Source organism: Bidens hawaiensis, unplaced genomic scaffold (genome assembly GCF_021521415.1).
Source record: "Bidens hawaiensis isolate Kalapana, Puna unplaced genomic scaffold, B.hawaiensis_p1.1 tig00017952_1, whole genome shotgun sequence".
In the NCBI taxonomy this organism is placed as follows: Eukaryota; Viridiplantae; Streptophyta; class Magnoliopsida; order Asterales; family Asteraceae; genus Bidens; species Bidens hawaiensis.
This window is the reverse complement of record NW_027492711.1, coordinates 88,795-108,834: the sequence shown is the minus strand read 5'-3', so window position 1 is coordinate 108,834 and position 20,040 is coordinate 88,795. Positions and strand designations below refer to the sequence as shown.

General features: G+C 36.7%; 1 non-coding gene across 1 annotated transcript; it reads right to left on the bottom strand.

Annotated features, from left to right (window-relative positions):
• Positions 1-18,726: 18,726 nt before the first annotated feature.
• LOC143555083 (small nucleolar RNA R71) lies at positions 18,727-18,833 on the bottom strand. The gene has a single exon (XR_013139146.1). It is a non-coding gene; the product is annotated as a small nucleolar RNA R71 (small nucleolar RNA).
• Between the last annotated feature and the right edge of the window lie 1,207 nt (positions 18,834-20,040).

The following is a 20,040-nucleotide window of genomic DNA, read 5'->3' as shown; positions in this document are numbered from 1 at the left end:
ACTAATACAGACAAAATAGAATGTAGTTAGATGAAAAGGACAAGAAATTAGCAGAGAAAGCAACACGTGTAAGAGAACTTGTACCAACAGCAAGAAAATTTGTACCTCTTATATACAAATACAGTAGTAGGTTTTTGTGAGACAACTGAATGTTACAAATTAATAGTTATATAATTATATATGGTAACAGGGATACAATTATCCATATTTTGTTTAAAACATGCAAAGAAGTCAATTCAAATTTAATGTCAGCTCCTCAACTGTAGCCATTATTATAGGAATTCCAATTTCATCTCATGAACTCCAAATGAGTTATCTCTACATTATTCCCATTCCAGAATAATAAAAAAAAAGCACTGTGGGTTATCTTCATAACAAAAATGGAGGTAACAAATTAAATCACAAAGAAATTCTCATCTCGTTATATAATTAAGGTGTCATTTGCAATTGTTTCTTCATCTTGTTTTACAACTTTCATTTTGTAAGTAATCGAAGATTAACAAAGTATAATCGCTTGATTGTAGTGGATGGAGAAGAAAGCACCTGCATACGGCTTCAATTTGTTGATGAACAATAACACACCTGTAACACCCCAACCGGAATAGGCTGACGTGTTACTATTACATAGATCATAAACCAAACACAATCCATTTAAAAGAAATCAAGAGAAACCAAAGTCAACCAACGAGTTAAAACAAACCGAAAGAAAATCCCGAGTGATATTTATTAAATGCTGAAACAAAAGAAAATATAATAAAAATCTTTATTCTTGAACTTCATTTTTTCTCTCATAATTGATTTCTCTGATCTCCCGGATTACCTATGAACAAATAAGAAAAACACAAACAACGAAGACATGACCGAGCCGAAAATTGCCCAGTAATGAAAAGAACAATAGTACATGTAAAGACGAACAAACGTAAACAAAACATATATTGAACTGAAACTAAAACTAAGTTGATACTAAAACTGATTAGAATACAAACTTGGGGCAAACCCAAATCAGAAACAGATGCTTACCATAATCGATAAACGATCGTAACATATTAGATGTGTATATATATATATATATATATATAAACATATTAAAACATATCAGAATTATAACAGAAGCATATACAGATACTAAACTACACGACTGTGATGTAGTAAAAAAAAATAGGCCGTGTAACACAGAAGCACCTAGAGCAAGAACAGAGGGGTACACAGTTAGCTAATCCATGCACCTATGAGATGGTACGAGTGGCGTACACGCATTGTTCCATCCCTTAGAAAACAGAAGTCAGAAATCAGAACAAAACTAGGATTTATCCATACGCCCCTAAGTGGCCCAAATACTACACAAGTACTAGTTAGAGACGACGTGAACTTTAATTACGCACTGTCACGACAAGTGCCATGCCGTTGACGCCCTAACGACAAGTCAGAAAATGCTCGGGTAACAAAGTACTAAAGCTAAAAATAGGAACATGCAACAAAGAGTACAAAAGTTATAATCTATTGCATGCTACAAAAATATATTATATAAAATAACTGAACTCAAAATGTAACTGACGCATAACGCAAATCCGTACTACAAAGTAACGGAATAGAACAACGTAACGAAATAGAATTGATACCGCGAGTAAACGAAAACGAGAACCGTACTACGAAGTAACGAAATATTAATACTGTAAGTGAAGGAAACCAGAAACCGTACATTAATTTAGCAAAGCAAAGTAAACCGCGAATCAAATAACTCGTCTTTAACCAATACGTGCACTTATAGTTTATAGGGCCGGCCCATAGGGGTGGCGGGGTGGTCGACGGCCACCGGCCCGACATCCCGTTAGGCCCGAATTTTTTTTTTTAAAAATCATATTAATTTTAATTAAAAACAATATGTATATTTAATGTTTAAACTTAATTACATGACTACTGGTCTAGTGACAAATGAGTATTACTCTTAACCAAAATGTTATGTGTTCAAGTCTCATTTGAGACATATTTAATCCTATTTTTATACAAAAATTTTTTACACAACCCAAATTATAACCAAGTAAACCTATATAAAATTTTAATTGTTTAAACCAACAAAATACTCCTTTTTAATTAAGGCCCAAAAAAATTTCGCCTTTGGCCCAATTTTTTTTTTTTTTTTTTTTTTTTTGCTTTTTCGGAGCCGGGCCTGATAGTTTTATTATGTTGTAAATTAGATTTACAAAAAGCCATGCATGTTGACCGATTCGAGTACTGATGGATTTTTCCGACGATAACCTTTAGAATAATTAACTAATTTGTTAAACACATTAAACTATTAACTTGTTCATTTAATTAATCCTCTTACTGGTACTAAATCATTAACATATTAACAAGAAATTATATTATGATTAGCTTATATTTAAATCATAAATATGATTTCTACTACTAACGCACAACACATTCCAAACTCTCTTTTTGACTAATATATGATAACCTCTTAATAATCATTCATTCTTTTTGACTAATATATGATAGCCCACCCAATAGTTATTTAGCTAATTATTCATTTTTTTTGAACGACTAACTAACCCTCATTGGCTAAAGGTAGCCCGAGCCGGCCACGAGTCCGGACGGAGCCCTTAGCGGTCCACCTATTAAGGGATTCCCCGAATAAAACCTGACCCCTACGCCCGCCAAACGGCACGACAACGAGGAGCCAGTAAAACCAAATGAGAGACTCGAACCCTGGCAAGCCATGGTCATCCCTCATATCTCTCATATAAATTGGTGATAGTGAGGTTTGAACCCCATACCTCTCATTAAAAGTGATTGTTTTACCATTGAGTCACATCCAATTTATATCAGCTAATTAATCATTAACTGGTTGTTGTTTAGCATGGGAGCAGAAACAAACAAACAAAGGAGTTTTAGAAATTTTATTAATATTATTCAAATAAAATAATTTCCCATGCTGGAAATGATAAAGTCGTTGGAAACCAATTAGAACCCATGCACCATATTAAACCATATTGGTTAAACAACAAACGATTAACAAAGACGACCATTACCTTCGTAACCGAAAAGCACCGAATGTATCGAGGAGTGAGAGTGGGCATCGGGAGTAAACAGACGCGTGAAGATAATCGTCTCCACTAGAACAGAGAGGTCGATGGCGGTGGCGGTAACTGATGTGACAATGAAGGCTAGCTCTGAAAACAACCGATAACGGCGGCGGTGTATTCCCGGAAGTTTGTAGAACAACGGTGGTCTCCCGGCAATGGCTCAACAAATCCGGTGAAGGGTAAAGAGCAGCGCCGATGGATGATTTGGCACAACAGAACCGAAGAAGATAAGCGACTGATGAAGGCAGATTGATTGAAGTTTTGTTAGAGTAATTTAAGGTTTAGAGAGTATATATAGACGAAAAGAAAACGTGATTGACAACCTACAAATATGGTGCGTAGATGTACTTGGAGGTGATAAGGCTAGTTCAAATTTCAAAAATCATATCTTGAAATTATAGGATTAGATACGGTTTATATATGTTCATTTAAGTTGTTTATTTATATGAGTTTGCAACTAAATGCTACAATATTAACATTCAAATTGAACTTAATAGTATCTTAAAGTTTTACATGATTTTCATCTCCTATTCAAATCATCAATTGATGATATATAATATTAACAATTTAACATACATATATATTATCTTATATTTAACTCCAACTGATTGCATATCAAATATGAGTTCCCAACGAAAATTCTAAATTCAGTACAATTTCTATTAAATTCATAACTACTTTGATAATTGTTTCGGTCAAAAATCGGTTTAAGGATAATGTAACCGAATCTGCTTTTGTGAGGCAGAGTGCTTGTATAATGTTGATGAGTATTGTTTTGGTTAAAAATCTAACAAGGATAATGTAACCAAATTCGTTTTGTGAGGTGTAGTGCTAAGGTGACAATAATGAATATATGAACAAATGGAGATGAACACCGTGATTTGTTGCGAGGAAAAACCCTTTAATCTTAATCAGATCAAAGGAAAAAAAAACCCCGGGTGATGAAAACTTGTCTATCACCAATTTATTAATATCAAAATCGGGTTACCTTGGGTGGAGTTTATGATCAATGATTACAAGAATAACTAAGTGTGTGAACAAGTAACTAGAGAGAGTTCTCATCAAAGTGTTTGCGAGTCTCATTCGTATGTGAATGAATGTGTCCAGTGACCTAATTTTGATCATAATCTCGGTATATAACAAAGGAAAATATCAACTCACTACTTTCTCCTAATAATCCGCCACTTCTCCACTCACTTCCTTCGTAACGTTTGACCACGTGCTTGAGAAGTCCATTAACGAAATAGATGGTGGACCAGGTCTTGGAGTCTTGCATTTGTTAATTACCAACCTGTATACAAGAAACAACCGTTAAAATTACCAAGTACCGAGGATCCTTGATCCTGGCATGACCCTGGAGCTCTTCAGAAGGATAACTGATCCAGACTCGTAATCAAGAATAACATATCCTCAGTACTTAATTATTTGTGGCTCAATAATTGCCCCCAATTTGTCGGTTGGTGATAAACTCACAACTGTCAAATTGCATTCAAATTTCAATAAGCTGCAAAAAAGATTAAGTGAAAGGACACAAATAGGGGTTAGATAAAAATAATTAATTTAGTTAGGGATCAAAGATAAAACCGGCTTCCTTTATATCTTCTTCATTCCGGAAGCTTCTCATCTTCATTCATCGATATTTTAGGTAATCCTTTATCCCTTTCGCATCTTTATATTCCATATTATTTGATATCTACCAATAGTCATTTCTCAAATTCGTCCAGCCAAATGGACGAGGATATGAAAAGTCAAGGGTTTTTACAATACCCTTCGTCGGAAATCTGCAAATTTACCGACCCTGAAATTGACCAAATAGCATCCTGTTTTCCTCCCAACACTGTATTCAGACCTTACGATTCTTCTACCCCATGCGATATATCATCCAAGGTGTGGGTTTGTTTTCCGTCCTGTCCTTTCTTACTCGGCTACTCATATCCATTCCCGGAATTTACTCAAAGATTCTTTACCTTGACCGGCATTAGCTATATCCAAGCCATGCCAATGATCTAGCTTGCTTTATTTACCCTTGAGGAAATCATAGCTGACCACGACCTTGAATTTGGACTTTCTGAATTGGCCTATGTATACTCTCTGTACACCCACGGTTCTACCCGCTTTCTTCTCAATCCAAGCCCCACCAGCCTATTCCACTTGACAAGGTCACTCAAAATGACCCTCATTGGAAAAATCAATTTTTCTTTGTCAAGTGAGATTCAATCCCAAACGGCACTACCCTTCCTACCAAGTGGATAAAGAGGGGTAGGATTACTGCAACTATTGTTGTTGTTTGATTAGGGTTGAATACTAATTTCTTTCTTTTCTTTGTACAGTTGAGAACTTCGCACATCTTGCCAAGCTTCCAGGAACTAAGGAGAGAGTAGCTGCCTTCCTTAATTTGAGCCCAACCATCCAGTCATTCTAAATCAGGATCTCTGATTCAGAAACTAAAGAGTCAGCTTTTTCTCCTCAAAGTAATATGTCAAGTAAGTATAAATGGTAAAGATAAGTATTTTGATTTTATAAGTAAAAAAGGAAAACTTATCTGTTTTGTTGTGCTTGCAAACATGTTAAGTCCGCCAACAAGCCTGCTGATCAATTCTCTCTGGACGATATTGATCATTTGATTTCTCCAAAGATGGTTAAGAAGGAGCCGTCCAAATCTGCTGCCCAAGCCTCTAGCCCTCATATCGTGACCACCAGAGCCAAGGCTCAGTCAGGGAAGAAAAGAAAGCTACCAGAGCCTCAAGACGAAGTACAGGATGTTGAGAACCAGCTTCAAGAAGCAATCACCCAGGAAAGGATCTTGTATTCTTCTCGTCAGTCTTGTTAAGTATTTGTTGCTAATCTCTCATTTGCGTCTTATAGGGCATCCAAGGCTTCCATTCCTACTACGGGTCAATCATCAAGGAGCTCGAGGAGACTTTGACTGGAATGAGGACTCTTGCTGCTGCCAAGGACAAGCTTGTTACTAAGCTCACCAAGGAGAAGAAACAAGCTGACTCCCAAGTCCATGCCATGGAAATGAAGATGAAAGAGGGGATCAAAGAAGGAACTGATGAGGCCAAGATGTCTGCGGAAAAGCTAATCTTGCAGGCAAGGATCTAGGTCGTGTCTGAGGCAAATGATCCTTCATTTGACAGGGCTAACTGGGAGGTGGACGAATGGAAGAAGTCCCTGGCTATACTGGGAGCAGCAGAGGATGAGGAGGATGCTGGAGAAGGAAGCAAGGCTGCGGATGAGGGTGAAGCCGGAACAAGTGGCGTAAAGGATGCAGGTGACAAGGATGAGGGAAGGGAGACAACAACGGAGGGGGATGTTGTGGAAACGGGCAATGAAGGATGATAAAGACAAGGCCCGAGCCCGTTTAGTTTTTCTTTTATTGATGTTTTTATGGATAATTTGGTTGTGTACTTTAATACAATAGTGAATTAGGGTAAAGGTTCTATGATCCTTAAGACAATTATCAGGGGTAGCAAAGGTGGAGAGATCCTCTGTTTGTTGGGATGAAGCCTTTGATGCCCCTGTTTTTATTTTCCTGCACTTTATGAACGGTTAGTAACACCTGCTTTACCCGGGTGGATGGTCCATATTTCACATGGTGAAATCCGGGTTAAGGATTTTGGTAAGTCCAGGTGACTTATGATTAATAATAACTTAAAACTTTTGACTACTTTCTTGTTATTTGTTATTTTGAAAGTTAGTTTGATATAGCTTTAGCTTTATTAAAAGTTTTAGAAAATTTCTTTGAGTAATAGGTTTTAAGGACAGATGTCCCTGTATAAACATAATAAGGATCTAGGATCCTTTCATAAAAGAACTTATGAAGATTTAAACCAAGTAAATGTAAATCAATAAGCAAAAGTCATACCATAAGATCTAATTAGATCTAAGTTACCATAAGTGGTGATCCTTCCGCGATCCTTGTAAAAAATAAATTAAGGATCTTGGATCCGTAAGTGTTAATCCTTCTGTGATCCTTATATTCGAACTCAAGATACCTGTTGCAAATAACTTATGAGATTAATTGGGATTAAACCCAACAAACTGGGGACAAGCCCATATAAACTGGGGACAAGCCCAAATAACCTGGGGACAAACCCAAATATCCTAGGGACAAGCCAAAAAACTGGGGACAAGCCCAAATAACTGGGGACAAGCTTAAAAACTGGTGTTAAACTGGGGACAAGCCCAAACTGGGGACTGGCCCTAAGATACGGATGTTAACGGGGATTTGCCTAAGAGTAAGTGACGTGAAAACGCCAAAACCTTTGCTAACATGAAAATTTTAGAAACCTTTGTCTTGAGATAACATGAAAATGTTATAAACCGGTGGTATGGTACGTCTACCATAAATCGTAGGATCCTCCATATAGCCGAAAGCAACGAAATTGTCATCCACTAAGCGTGTACTGGTCCCGCTGCCCCGGACTATACGTTGGATAGCGTGCGCTCCAGGCGAGAGTGTAGAAATTTTAATTTATAAGAAAGGTGAAAACCTTTAAACCTTAGAAGATATGACCATCGAAGGTCATACCTTAATCGTGGGATAGGCCAAGGGAAATAGTAAAGTACCTTAACCATGAAGGAGAGGTGGCCAACCTATTAGACATTAATCCTCTAACTAGAATCCTGCAATGTTACTTACAAACTTGGAAAAAGATAAACGTTATGAATATGTTATCTCTGGGTTAATAGTAAGAATATTGAAAATGAACAAGTGATTTGATAGATATTACCAATTATAGGATCTTTGATCCATTAAGGATACTTGATCCTTGGAGGACACTTGATCTTGATCAGAAAAAGTACTTCTTGAGGTGGATAGCATTCCATGCTCTTGGTAACCTGTTGCCTTCCATAGTGAGCAAACGATATGCCCCCTTTACTGCTTCCGACTCGATCAGATAAGGACCTTCCCACTTAGGTGCTAGCTTCCCATCTGCCGGATTGGTTGTGTTTTGGAAGGCTTTCCTGAAGACCAGATCTCCTTCTTAAAATCTTCTGATCCTTATACTTTTGTTGTATGCCCCATCTACCCTTTGTTGATATGCCATCATCCTGATCTTAGCTAGATCCCTTAGTTCTTCAACAGTGTCCAAATCTTCAAGAAGGATTCCACTATTGGCTTTAGGATCACGGATGCTTGTTCTGGCTGTAGGAACCACCATCTTTGTAGGGATTACTGCTTCCGATCCAAACACCAAAGAGAAGGGTGTTTGGCCAGTTGCATTCTTGGGTGTCGTCCTATCAGCCCAAAGGACATAAGGTAGCTCTTCGGCCCATTTGCCTTTCTTGGATCCTAGCTTCTTTTTCAGGTTATTGATGATGATCTTGTTGCTTGACTCTGCTTGGCCGTTAGCTTGAGGATGAACAGGTGTGGAAGTAATCATTTTGATGGCCCAACTGTCACAAAAGTTAGTAGTTCTTTTCCCAATAAACTGGGATCCGTTATCACAAACAATTTCAGATGGGATACAAAATCTAGTTATAATGTTTCATTTAATGAAGGATATAACTTCCCTTTCTCGGACTTGTACGAATGCTTCTGCCTCAATCCACATAGAGAAGTAGTATGTTATAGCAAGCATAAAGACATTTCCACCCGGTGCCTTAGGCAGCTTACCAACGATATCCATCCCCCACTTCATGAAAGGCTATGACGAGGATATAGGATACATAGGCTCCGCTGGTTGATGTAGGATGTTGCCGTGTCTTTGACATTAGTCACACTTCTTCGAATATTCCAATGCATCTCTCTTCATAGTTGGCCAATATTAACCTGTTCTCAGAATTCTAGAGAATAGGGCTCTACCTCCCGTGTGGTTACCACAGTCACCTTCATGAAAGTCTTTAAGTACCTCTTGTATTTCAGGATCCTCGATACACCTCAAGTAGGAACCTGCAAAAAGATTTTCTATTCAAATTATCGTGTAATATAATGTATTGTGATACCTTAAGTTTAAAGGATTTAGGATTCTCTGTGGCTGGAATTTCTCCCTCATGAATGTACTTCTTGATTGGAAGGATCTAGGATCCTTGATTATTTGACGATGATGGATCCCAAAGTACAATTTGTTTATCCGTTGTTATCTCCCCAACTTCTTGTTCTCCTATTGCTGGCGAGAGTATATGGATGATTGGGATCTTCATGTGTTTTGGAATCTTCAAAGATGAAGCTAAATTTGCCAAAGCATCTGCCCCAGCATTCTCTTCCCTTGGTACCTATATAATACTAAACAATTCAAAGGATTTTGCTAGTTCCTTCACAACATCAAGATATTTGATTAGTATTTCACCTTTAACAACATATGAGCCATTAAAATGGTTAGTTATCAACAATGAATCTTGATGTAACACAAAGTATACACCTTTTAGCATCAAATTATCCTCTTATTTTGGTAAAACTCCATGAAAATTCGTTATATTTAGTACTTAATTGAGTTATTTATTAATTTGCAGGTCCGAGCGCCCGCCCGACGAAGAAACGATGAAAGGATGGCGCTTTTTGGACAAAAATCAAGAATCTGCCAAAAGTGCATGACCATGCTAAGAAAATGAATGACCATGCTGAGCCGGTGTATGACCATGCTAAGGAAGTGTATGACCATGCTGACCAAACTGCACCATCATGCGCTTTTAGTGCACCACCGTGCACATTTATCGGAACCCGTGCACATCTGATACTGTGCCAAAAGTGAATGACCATGCTATGAAAGTGAAACTGCACCATCATGCACCTTAAGTGCATGATGGTGCACCTTTATTGGAACTCGTGCACATCTACTATAGTGCCAAAAGTGAAACTGCACCATCGCGCACTTTTTGTGCACCACCGTGCACTCCCGAGGGCACGAGCCCGTGCACTATCCGATGCCGAGAACAAGACACATCAACCTTGAAAGTGCACTAGCTAGTGCCGGAAATGCACGACCATGCACTATTTTTGGAACCTGCAACTCTGAGCGCCGAAAGTGAAAGTTTGAGTTACCCAATTTGGTGCACGACCATGCACTTTTTGTGCATGACCATGCACTTTGTCCAGAAGCTTATAAACACTTATTTTCACTTCATTTTGGTGTGTGGAGCCTTGGTGATTCTCTCTCAACTCTTGAAAATTAGTTTATGTGTTCCTTGAGAGTTTGAAGGCTTCCACCATCATCAAGATCCATCATTCCATCCTTCAATCCTTGCTTGATCTTAGTTTTCATTCCTTTGTTCTTGAACATGTTTTGTAAGCTTATTTCTAGTTTGTTTGTAGTTGTATTAAGCCTTATGGGCTAATTACTTTTGCTATCTAGACAATGTTGAAACTCTTATTAATGTGATATATTATCTATGCCTGATTTTGGTAAAATGGTTATCTTTCAAGAATATGGTTGAATTTATGAATTTATATTGATGGTGTTCATGCTTGTTATAGTTACATAACCTTGTAAGTTTTGCAAATGTTTAGGCATTCATGTTGGAAAACTATGTTCTAGATGTTTGTTTGTAAACTTTGAATGTTCATGCAATCTTTGTTTACATTACTAAGTTAGGAATGACTAGTAAAAATTAATATTGAAAAATTGATAAGTGTTGTTATGATTCTTGATTTGGTGATGACTTGCTAGTTAAAGTTTCATAAGTTTATATTAATTTCATGAATTTGGCTTCTTTAGTGTAATCATAGGTGGTTAGAATGTTTTTCATACTAGCTTTTCTTTGATTAAGAGACTTTGTTGTTTTGACAAACAAGTTAGTCTATATTTATCTCTTGATTGAAAACCCATCATGATGATTATTTGTTAGCATTGGGTTGCTTTATTGAAATCTAGTATTTATGTTTAGATTCATGATGTTTTGCCATATCATTGTTATTTTGTCATGTTAGAAGAGTGGATTCTTGTCTAGGTAGTTTGTTGGATTAATTGTTTTCTTGTATTTTTACTTGCTTTGTGTCACACCCCAAACTACGACGGAAATGCCGGGGCGCGAATTGATTGTCACAGCTCTCAAGGTTACTATTATGCACAATATAAGCTTCAATATCTATTTAATAATTTCAAATAATTCAAGTACAAAATACAACTTATTAAACAAACAACAATTACAAATTAAATTCTTGATCGTATCATTTCTAACTCAAATTATTCACTAACTCTTCACCAACCTGCATTAAATTTCTACAATAACCTGCATATGCGTTTAAAAAAGAATTTTGTCAACAACACATGTTGAGTGAGCAACACACCAGTTTAGTTGTACATATAGTATATATAACAAAATACCTAGCTGCAACAAGTCATATGAGAATAACCAATTAACCAAATGAGCAAGTATAACTGAGATATATAGAAGCACAAAGGCTAACGACTGGCGTATGATCATACTAGACTGAGATTATGTTGGACCTCTCCGAACGCGGAAGCATACAAAGCAAATAAACACATAAACAAGTAAGGTATAAGGTGTTAACACATAAGACAATAGTTGCAGTTTTGTGTACAAGTATATATGAGAAAGTATATTTAAGCATATGTCCCCAAAACGTGAGAAAACAAGTAAAATAGGGGAATGTGGTACTCACCTCGAAGATGAACAAATGTGATTAAGATAAGGAGAAGATGGGAAAAGTCACACACGATCGTTAAAGCCTAAGAGAAACGAGAGTAACGAATACGCTTAAGTAAAGATTTAGGATTGATTACAACAACTCGATAATCATTAATAAGTAAACATAAAGATTTATAAAATAAAATGATTAGTTATCTTAATAAAACACATCTTGGAAAATATTACTTTTATTCTTATAAATATAAATATATATAAATACTTTACTTGATTTTTATATATTAATATTAGATTTTAAGTTAATATATATTGATATATACACATATATGCTAATATACGTATATACACGAATGAAAACGTGGTTTAAATGAGTATTATAAAGTTAGTTTTCATAAAAATGGTTTTATGTAGATATTATTATTATTATTAATATAAATTACTTAATGATTTAAAAGAATTAAATAAAAATATATCTAAAAACCCGGGGTGCAGGGGGTCGAACCTGCGACCTGCCCCCGTAACTCTTGTGACTAACCAGCTGGGCTAACCAACGTGTGCATTCAAAACTCGTTTCATATAATTATAAACAATAACAGAAACAACTCAGATTTGAGCAAACCCTAGAAATTAAATTGATCCAATCCGAGTATAATTAATCGAAACAATCTTAGGGCTTTTGATCTACATAGACTCGCGATCAAAACCCACCAATTACATACCTTGATCGATGACCAGAAGCGGGTTAATTGGATGTAACAGAGCCGGCGCTAAAAGGATCCAGAACATCGATCTAATGAACACGATAATATGATTAAGGTTAGGGGAAAGATTAGCGACGGCTAAGAGAAGGTTGGTGTCAGTTTAATTGCGTTTATAAGATCGTTTATATAGAAAACGAGATTTGGGTTCATAGCATGAGCAATAAGTTGCGGCCCATGATCTGGATCCTTCTAAACGCAATTAAATGAGGGTTTAGGGTCGGCTGGATACGAATTATGGTTTAGGAAGGCTTAATTAGACTTTGGTTGATGGGTTTGGGCTCAAGAACAAACTAGGGTTCGTATTAAACGTTTTGGTTTCGGTTTTGGTTTGGATCCAAATTCAAAAACGTGTTAAATAACGATACTTACAATATAATCCCTGATGTTTAAAGATGGACACAAGAAGTTGAAACTATATGGTTTGGGCTATAAGTGTAAAAATAAATAAATAAATAATAAAGATTTAATTATATTAATAAAATAATCAATTTTGCTCGATAAACGCCAATTATATTTATTTAATAAAAAAAATAACCCAAGCATTGAAACCGAGTCGGGTAAAAGTATAAGTTCGAAACCCGAGTTGTTAAAGTCTCCCATACTTTAGGAAATTTCGTCCCAAAATTAAAGAATACTATAATTGTACGATTAAAGTTTGAGGAAAAGAAAATTTTAAAATAAAATTTTAAAAATTTATCATAACACCGAACTTTAAAAATAGTTAAAATAACGCTCCAGATGCAATCCGATAAGGGCACTTATATATAGGATGTACCAGCAGCGTATCCACCATGTCCTTATCATCTTCACATTTGTACCGTTATTCCAACTACCTTCAATTCTATATTATGTCACACAATCTTACGCATCATGATTTCCATGCGAGGACTTCGATAATTATATTCCGGACCATAATTATTTAGATCGTCGAATGGTCCACATAACTTGTCTAATCGTATGGGTTTATAAAACATTTGAGTAAAACATGATTTTGAGGAAACAAAAGTTTTAAAGAGTTTTAAATTAGTTAACTTAAAAGTCACCTATGTATAAATTTTTTTTTCAAAAGTTGCAGTGAATTTTAATAAAGAAAAAAAATTTTAAGACGACTTTTAAACTTAAAGATATAAGTATTTAAAGTTTAAGAAGGATAGCTTATAAATAGTTAAGGTTAATGATGATAAAGAAATAAGATAAAAGTAAGGTTCAATTAACAATCTATTTAATCAAAAGAAACTTTATTTATTAGAAGTTAAATAGTCCAAATACGGAAATAATTCAAGGTCATAAAGAGGCATTACAATACGTAATTAAGAAAAAGAAATTAAGATAGATAAAGAAAACGACAAAAGCCTTCGGGGTCCTTGCGTAGCTTAATTGACGTGACTTGGAGCACTATGAGGAGTTGCATTCATAAAAGTTGGAGCGGTCGAGGTAAATTGATTTGGGGTAGCTTGAATAACGTGAGCTTGAATAGTTTGCGAGGTGGTTGACTGGTGGAAATATGTTCGGTAAACTTGAGCTTGCGGTTGCAGTATTTGATAGTGCTGGATTAAGTAAGGTTGACTTGGACTGATAGGAGGAGCTTGAAGGACATGAGGTGGTTGGGTTTGAATTTAGTGAGCATGTATCAAGTAGTAGGGTGTAAACATGGTTTGGGCTTGATGAGCATGGATAAGTTGAGGTCACATATTACGAAGATGATTTGGGTCTCCACAATTATAGCAAGCACGGTTATTAGGAACACCAGGTCTAGCAAGAGCGATAGGTTGTTGTGGGACAACTTGTGCGATAGGCGGGACACGGCATGTGTTAGCAAGATGACCGTAACGGTTACATTGGATGCAGCGACGACATAGGGATTTAACCGAGTGGTGATGGTTACAAATGGAGCATAACGGGAAAGGACCGAGGTAAGGTTTCTTGATTGAGGAGACTTTCGGGTGGGTAGAATTTGTTGCATCAAGGTTCTTACGTTTCTTGTTGTGAGGATGAGTGAAGGTGGATGGTTTGTAGTCACTAGCAGAGGAATTAGTGGGAAAAGTTGAATCGGTTGCATTGATGTTTTGAATTTGCGTCACTATCCTAGGGATCGCAGCAACTATCTCTTTGGCAATACAGGAAGCCATACGGTGGTTACGAGAACTAGACGATTGATGTCGAGGATAACGTTGGTTTCTTGAATGAGACATTCTATAGGGACCAAAAATGAGGATTTATATGGTAAAGAATAAATTGAGAAAATCATACGAATTGTGAAAAGTTTCACTATGCAGATAACGTTGCGTTAAGAAGTAAGGGGAATTATGTCATGAGGATCAAAAGCAAAAGTTTATAAGTTGAGGGGGTACATTGCGTAAATAGTTATTAAATGATGTAGTCATTATGATTAATGTGTGATGACTACATGAGGAGTTAAGTCAGTTTAAAATTTAGATTATTAAGTTTACAATAAACTAACGAAATATAAATTGTGGATGTTGGCCTCCCACGAGCTTTCCATGGCAATTTGAATGGCCCAACGAACTAACGAAAATAAACTGAGTTGGACAGCCCATGAGCATTACATGGCAATTTGATTGTCCTAACTAATTAACGAATTAACAATGCAATGAAGTTTGTCGGCCCAATGAGCGTTACACGGCGTTTTAACCGACCAAACTAAATAACAAACTATCAAAATAAATATGGGTAGTCGGAGAATCTTGAGAATCACCACGTTGATTACTCCAACAAAATACGAAATCAAGTTAAGAAATGGATAGTAGGAGTGCCCATGGTTCCATGGATTTTTCACCCAACTAACCATTTAAATAACGGAACACAATAATCGGGAAAACCGAGTTTAGCCACGTATCACCGTGAATTCGGTTAAAATTAACCTAAGGTTTCGGTCATATGACATTTATGGGTCTCGCTCGGGTCCATAGGGTTGAGTAATGTGGTCAGGTTATCACCCATGTAAGGAATAGCGTCTTACCTTTGGTTCTTGGAACCGTTTTGTTAGTGCCCAACTCACAGTTTCTCTTCCCCTTTCATTTATCGTAGGGACATGCCACATAACCTAACTTTAAGATGTACGAGTGAAAACAACAGGTGGGAATTCTTATGGAATTTCCCGAAAATAAAAGCAATCAAATTTTTGAAAAGTTTTCTTTGAATATTGAGGCATAGCCTCGGAGTTTGTGTGTGTGTGTGCATAACAATACAATAATTAATAACTAATTATCTAGGAAAGCTGTAAACAATTAATTTTGAACACATAGGCAAACAGATAGGCACGTATAGGGTTCCTAAACATGTGTTTAAGGCAATTTCTAACGACCTATCTTAAACCTTCGGCTCTGATACCAATCTGTCACACCCCAACCTACGGCGGAAATGCCGGGGCTCGAACTGATTGTCACAGCTCTCAAGGTTACTATTATGCACAATATAAGCTTCAATATCTATTTAATAATTTCAAATAATTCAAGTACAAAATACAACTTTTTAAACAAACAACAATTACAAATTAAATTCTTGATCGTATCATTTCTAACTCAAATTCTACACTAACTCTTCACCAACCTGCATTAAATTTCTACGATAACTTACATATGCATTTGAAATAGAATTTTGTCAACAACACATGTTGAGTGAGCAACACACCAGTTTAGTTGTACATATAGTATATATAACAAAATACGTAGCTGCAACAAGTCATATAAGAATAACAAATTAACCAAATGAGCAAGTATAACTGAGATGTAGAGAAGCCCAAAGGCTAACGACTGGCGTATGATCATACTAGACTGAGATTATGTTGGACCTCTCCGAATGCGGAAGCATACAAAGCAAATAAGCACATAAACAAGTAAGGTATAAGGTGTTAACACATAAGACAATAGTTGCAGTTTTGTGTATAAGTATATATGAGAATGTATATTTACGCATATGTCCCCAAAACGTGAGAAAACAAGTAAAATAGGGGAATGTGGTACTCACCTCGAAGATGAACAAATGTGATTAAGATAACGAGAAGATGGGAAAAGTCACACGCGATCGTTAAAGCCTAAGAGAAACGAGAGTAACGAATACGCTTAAGTAAAGATTTAGGATTGATTACAACAACTCGATAATCATTAATAAGTAAACATAAAGATTTATAAAATAAAATGATTAGTTATCTTAATAAAACACATCTTGGAAAATATTACTTTTATTCTTATAAATATAAATATATATAGATACTTTACTTGATTTTTATATATTAATATTAGATTTTAAGTTAATATATATTTATATATATACATATATGCTAATATACGTATATACACGAATGAAAACGCGGTTTAAACGAGTATTATAAAGTTAGTTTTCATAAAAATGGTTTTATGTAGATATTATTATTAATATAATTTACTTAATGATTTAAAAGAATTAAATAAAAATATATCTAAAAACTCGGGGTGCAGGGGGTCGAACCTGCGACCTGCCCCCCATAACTCTTGTGACTAACCAGCTGGGCTAACCAACGTGTGCATTCAAAACTCGTTTCATATAATTATAAACAATAACTAAAACAACTCAGATTTGAACAAACCTTATAATTAAATTGATCCAATCCGAGTATAATTAATCGAAAAAACCTTAGGGCTTTTGATCTACATAGACTCGCGATCAAAACCCACCAATTACATACCTTGATCGATGACCAGAAGCAGGTTAATTGGATGTAACAGAACCGGCGCTAAAAGGATCCAGAACAGTGATCTAATGAACACGGTAATACGATTAAGGTTAGGGGAAAGATTAGCGACGGCTAAGAGAAGGTTGGTGTCAGTTTAATTGCGTTTATGAGATCATTTATATAGAAAACGAGATTAGGGTTCATAGCGTGAGCAATAAGTTGCGGCCCATGATCTGGATCCTTCTAAACGCAATTAAATGAGGGTTTAGGGTCGGCTGGATACGAATTATGGTTTAGGAAGGCTTAATTAGACTTTGGTTGATGGGTTTGGGCTCAAGAACAAACTAGGGTTCGTATTAAACGTTTTGGTTTCGGTTTTGGTTTGGATCCAAATTCAAAAACGTGTTAAATAACGATACTTACAATATAATCCCTGATGTTTAAAGATGGACACAAGAAGTTGAAACTATATGGTTTGGGCTATAAGTGTAAAAATAAATAAATAAATAAATAATAAAGATTTAATTATATTAATAAAATAATCAATTTTGCTCGATAAACGCCAATTATATTTATTTAATAAAAAGAAATAAGCCAAGCATTGAAACCGAGTCCGGTAAAAGTATAAGTTCGAAACCCGAGTTGTTACACTTTGTTTTCATTGTATGCTAGATTAATTAGTTAAATATTCAAATCAAGATTTGTTTGTTCGGTTGGTCATTTACAAAGATTTGGTACTAGAAAGTTTTCGTGTCGATGGATTGATACTCGATTCTTACCGACACTTTATTACAAATGATAGGTACACTTGCCTTTCGTGTGTGGTTTAGTTGTAGGTGAAAACCTATTTTAAAACATGATTTGTGTGGAACTTTTACTTAAATTTATATATATATATATTCACACACATCAAGTTTTTGGCGCCGTTGTCGGGGACACGGTGATTTTTAAGGAACGATCCGAGTCTTTGATTAGCCTTGTTGATATTTTTGATCTATGTTATTTTATTTTATTTCATTTTTATTTGTCTTATTTTTTATATTTTATTTTAGTTTAGTTTCTAGTTAGTTTCCATGTCTTTGTTCGTTTTCCTTTCCGCATTCTTCTGGGTGATGAATGTCCACCACGCCCGGTTCTAAGCTTGTTTTACCTCTTTCTGAGCCCGAGCGACATCTTCAAGAAGGTTTGAGGAGGAGAGCACGCGAGGTTTCCGAGGTCATTGAAAACAAAGAAGTGGAGGACACCGACACCCCCGAGGTAGAAGAATAAGAGATTGCAGACCCGAACGATCAAGGTCACATGGACGACTCTGCCACACCATCACTTGAAGGTTATGGCATTAGCGTCACACAGCCCGAGATTGAAGTGAGTTTCGAGATCAAGTCGAGCATCATTCATATGGTTGAAAAATTCTGTTTCTTTTCATGGTCTCCAGAACGAGGACCCTCATGCTCACGTTTCACATTTCCTTCGATTATGTGCGACATTCAAAATTAATAATTGTTCTGATGATGTCGTGAGACTTAGACTTTTTCCTTTCTCACGTTGTGGGTCTGCTCTGGATTTGTTAGAGGCACTCCCTTCCGGTTCCATCACCACTTGGAATCAATTAGTTGAGCAGTTTCTTATTCAATATTTCCCACCCGATAAAACTGCTAAATTCCGAGAAAACATCACTAGTTTTCGTGTCGATGATGACGATTCACTTCATGTTGCATGGGAGAGGTTCAAGGGCTTGTTGAGAAAATGCCCTCATCACGGTTTGAGTCGCTGGCTTCAATGTCGTACATTCTTTGACGCTTTATCCGAGGCACAAAAGCAGGCCATTGATCAGGTTGCGGGAGGAGATTTCGGTAGGTGTACCCCAAATGAGGCGCTTGATATCTTGGAGAAAGCCTCTAAGAAGAGTTTCGCGTATAATCCGCCTCGTAGTATTCCTTCCTCTAAGGGTGTTCATCACGTTGTTTCAAACACCCTTGTCTCCGCCCAGTTAAAAGCTCTTACTAAAAGATATAACCAAATGCAATCCGATCTTGTCAAATCTAGTTCTCATTGTGGTGTGTGTGACGGAAAACACCAGACCAGTCAGTGCCAGTAGGCCATGATGGTGGAGGATGTTGACTTTGTGGGCCGCCAAAACAATACCTACGGAAAAACTTACAACCCGGGATGGAGAAACCACCCCAAATTCAGCTGGAAAGATGGTGGTAGCAATCAAAATCAAATGCCACTGGGTTTTGACAGAAAGCCAAATTATCAAAGTCAAACCCAAAATCAATCTTACCAGCAAAAGCCTCAATTTCAAGGATCCAGCAGTGGTAATCAGTCAGGTGGGGGGACTAGTGTTGAAAGCCTTTTGTCCCAACTTTTGGCTAAGACCGAGACCTCAAACAAATTGGCTGAGCAAAGGAACCTGAAAATTGATGAGACTCTCCAGAGGCACGATCTTGAGTTGAGGAATCAGAAAGCGTCCATGCAAACCATCAAAAATCAAGTTGGACAGTTTGCTCAACTCCTCTCTGAGAGACATCAGGGTAGCCTTCCTAGTAACACCGAAAGGAATCCAAATGCTGACGTTAAGGCTATTACCCCGAGGAGTGGTCGGACTACCATTCCTGCTGACGCATCGGTTTCCACACCAAAACCGATTGCTGATGAGATCGAGACTGAGACTCCTTGTGAGGTGCACTCGAGGCTAGACCCAGCAAGTACCGCACAACCCAGTGAGCCAGGTAGGACTTATGTTCCCCCCGTTCCATACCCAGGCAGTTTGAAGAAGCAGAAGATGGAAGAGCAGTATGGGAAATTCTTTGAGCTTTTTAAGCAGTTACACATTAATCTTCCACTCCTTGATGCCTTTAAAGAAATGCCGAAGTATGCTACTTGAAAGAGGTCCTCTCGAATAAGAAGGAGTTTGAGGAGCTTTCTTGTGTTACTTTGAATGAGGAGTGTTTCGCGGTCCTTCAGAATA